The sequence below is a fragment of the Elephantulus edwardii genome, unplaced genomic scaffold (genome assembly GCF_000299155.1).
Source record: "Elephantulus edwardii isolate Elephantulus edwardi_28Jun2011 unplaced genomic scaffold, EleEdw1.0 scaffold00084, whole genome shotgun sequence".
NCBI lineage: Eukaryota > Metazoa > Chordata > Mammalia > Macroscelidea > Macroscelididae > Elephantulus > Elephantulus edwardii.
This window is the reverse complement of record NW_006399834.1, coordinates 2,180,573-2,184,747: the sequence shown is the minus strand read 5'-3', so window position 1 is coordinate 2,184,747 and position 4,175 is coordinate 2,180,573.

The following is a 4,175-nucleotide window of genomic DNA, read 5'->3' as shown; positions in this document are numbered from 1 at the left end:
TTTGGGATATATTCCCAGTAGTGGAATTGCTGGGTCAAATGGTATCTCTATTTGCAACTTTTTGAGAAAGCGCCATACTGCCTTCCACAGTGATTGCACCATTTTACACTCCCACCAACAGTGAATAAGGGTTCCAGTTTCTTTTACGCTTTCTTCAAATAATATTCTTTCTGTTAATGCATATTATTCAGAGAAATCTTTAAAAACTTAATATATAAATATAGTTACTTCACAGATCAAGATGTCTCATGATATATCAATAAAATTTCATTTTTATTAATAAAATTGTAAATAATAGTCATTATAGAAAATAAAGGCCTAATGGTGAGTCATTTCCTCTTTGACAACCAAAATGTGTTTTGTAAGAGATCAGATCGAAGTTGTGCTCAAATTATAGATATGGCACATGAAATGTTCAAATAAGAAAACAAAATGACAAATTTAACTTTGATTTATTGATGGCAAAATTTGGAGCCCTGAAATCTACACCACCAATAAATACTGGGTTTTATGAAAAAAACCTTAGACCTTCTAGTTTATTTTACATTGTTTTACTTTGCAGAAGACTTAGCAGAAATTAAATATTAAATTTTAGGAAGCTTATCTATCTGTGGTTTAAATTCACTTTAACATTGTATAAAAGGAGAGAAGGTTACATAAACTTTATTATGGGAGGTTGGGAGGAGATTACCAGCAAACTCCTTGATAATAAATGACAGACTAGCTAAGTATCTGTGCTTGAAGTAAATGACATCAGTAACATAAAGAATTAATACCAGTCCATATTGAAAAATTTACTTAAATTCACTTCAGATACGCTTGCAGATGTTGATGTCATTGTTATGTGCCGTCAAATCCCTTGCAACTCATAGTGACCCTATGTACAACAGCTCTGAACCCTGCTCTATGCTGAGCCAACGTTATTGTCTCTGACACATCAACTCCCACCACCTCAGTGACCGAATCAATCCATCTCATTGAGGGTCTTCCTCTCTTGCACTGTCCCTCTACCTGCCCACGCAAGATATCCCTCCCCAAGGACTAGTTGCAACATGCCCAAAGTATGTCAGATGAAGCTTCAGAATCCTTCCCTCCAAGGAGGAGCCTGGTTTCACCCTCTTTTGGATGAACCTGTTCCTTCTCCTAGCAGTCCATGGTATATTCAGTACTCTTCTCCAGCACCACAGCTCAAAGTACTCTTCTCCAGCACCACAGCTCAAAGGCATCAATTCTCCTTCTACTATCCCTAGTCATTGTCCAGCTTTCTGACACATAGCAAGTCACTGTGAAGGCTATGGCCTAGATCAGGCATACCTTTGTCTCCAGACTGACATTGTTGCTCTTCAGTACTCTGCAGAGGTCCCTCACAGCTGACTTTCCCAATGCAATTCATCTCTTGATTTCCTGGCTACTGCTACCGAGAGTGTTGACTGTGGAAGCAACCAAACTGAAGCTGTTAACAAGCTTAGTCTCTTCACTGTCTATCATGTGGCTGCCAATCGGTCCAGAGGAGGAGAATCTTTATAAGAAAATTTAAGACATTTATGTAACCAATTTTTATTGTTTTTAGGTGCTGTCAAGTCGGCTACGACATTGTGACCCTATCCAAGAACAACAGATCTAAACCTCACCCTGTTGTGCTCCATTCTCACAATCTCTGCCATGCCCTTTGTTGCGTTCAGGGTGTCAGTCCATCTTGATGAGAGTCTTCCTCCCTTTCATGATCTTTATCCAAGGGACAACATGAACAAAGTATGTTCACTGTCTTTGCCTCTAAGGAGCTACATGCTTGCACTTCCTCTAAAACATACTTGTTTGCTTTATTGTTATTCTTGATATATCCAATATTCTTCTCTAGCACCACAATTCATATGCATAAGGAATATTTCCAATTAACTTCAGTAAATCTAATTCTAATCATATAAATATGTACTCTCTCTCCCTCAAAATAATACTCTCTCATTTTTTTTCTTACTGAATTTTATTCTTACATTTTCTAAAATGTAGAGATTTTGTGTTTAGAATTATCAAGGCAGTTGTCATTTTAGGTATTCTTGATTGGTTTTGTCCGTTTTTCATCATTCATTGATGATACAAACAGAGTTGTCTTTTGATTGAAACTCCTTTTTTATGGATAATTTATGAAGAACATGTCTTTCTGTGATAAAGACTCATCAAACGTATCATTATTTTGCATTTATCTGCATTAAACTGCCTGCTTCTTCTATTAGTATTTAAAAGGTTCTGCTTCTTTTCTGTATCTAACTATAGTTCTCTAATTCATCACATTTCTATTATCTGCTGGGATATGACTGCCTTAGATTGTGGGTTACAAAAATCACATTATTCAAATTATCTCTAACATTCAAAATAATAAAAAAATATTTTCCTGAAATCTTATTTTGGTGAAGATGGCAAATGAATATCATTTAGCACTTCTGATGTTTATGTGATCTTTACTAACTACTGCCTCTGGTAATACAAGATGTACTGAAAGAAACTTATCTCCTTCAGTTCTTTCAGATCTCTATTCTTTATCTGTTAATGGGGTGCTACAACTTTACTTTTCAAAACTCCTTAAGTTCTTGCACTGAATAATAAATATGTTCCTGATCCCTTTCTGAACACTGGCCATTGTAACAGTAATATGCATCTGTACAACAGATAAGTTAAAAGCATTGGACAGAGAGTTGAGAATTTAAAATGAAGTTACCTTCAAGGTAGGTCCACAACTTGGACTGGAATTTGACAAAGGCAAATAATCAGCACTTTTCTAAATTTTCAGGGATTTCTACACTTTTACTCACCCAGTATTAAAATGGAAAAAAATTGCCAGATTTCTTCTCATTTCATTGATGGTAATATGCAGATCCTAAATTCCTCTGGTTGGTAACACTCTCTCTCTCTCTCTCTCTCATCAAGTCAAAAGTGACTGATCGCTAATCCTTCTGTAGGTTTGCAGAGCTTGTAAACAGCATGGAAGGAGATTGTCCATCTTTCTCCACTGGAGCAGTGGTATACTTGAACTGCCACAGAGGCCACCATCAGGTTAGCAGAGCATCTTAAGGACTATTACACCACAACTCCCTATTTCACAAATATTCTATGGATATTTTCAGAGAACACATAGAAGTATAGACTTGACAGATTTGGGGTTGTGTTTATCTTTGTTCTTAGTACCATTGGGTTGAGTATGACTCACAGCAACCTTATGAACAACAAATCTGAATCCTGACCTATCCTGTGCCAGATTCATTTTCCTCGACACACTTAAGCCCACTGCTGCAGTCACTGTGCCATTCCATCTTGTTAGGGTCTTCTGTCTTTCACTGACCCTTTACCTTCCAAAACATATTCCTTTTCAAAGAATACTCTCTCTTAGCAACTTGCCCAAAATATGTGAGATGAAGCTTCACCATCTTTGTGTTCCAGGAGCAATGCTTTTCTTTATCTTCTGAAACCACCCTTGGTAATCTTATATTCAGCTCATTTCTTCAGCATATCTTCCCTTTGCTTCGGTTTCCCACCACTTTAGTGCATTTGCAGTCCCTTCTGACATCCATTTTGATCTTTTCTTCAGGCTCTGTTTTTGTAGTGAATCTTTTGCTCTTTTCATAAATTATATTCTTGAAGCCATCCCATAACTCATTTAGTCTTTGGTTATTAGTATTCTATGCCTTTAACATATTCTCAAAAGAATTTTTAAATTTAGATGGAACAGAATCAAAATCGTATTTTGGTTCTTGTGATCTAGTGTTTTTTTGTTGTTGTTGTTTTTTTTTTGTTTTTTTCTTGCGCTTCAATATAAACTTGCACATGAGCAACTGATAGTCTGTTCCGCAGTCAGTACCTGGCCTGATTTTGACTGGTAATATGGAGTTTCTTCAACAATTCTTTCTACAGCTTTAGTCAATATGATTCCTGTGCGTTCTTTAAGGTGAGGTCCATATGCAAAGTCCCCTCTTGTGATTTTTACAAAAGGTATTTGTGATGAATAAATCATGGCACATAAAAAATTCAATCATTTGACATGTAGCCTCATGTCTGTCACCAAGACTATTCTTTCTGACTACCATTCCTTCCTCATTTTTCCCAACTTTTGTATTTCAGTTACCAATAATTATGAATGCATCTTGATGTATATTTGATTAATTTCAGATTGCAAAAGTTGGTAG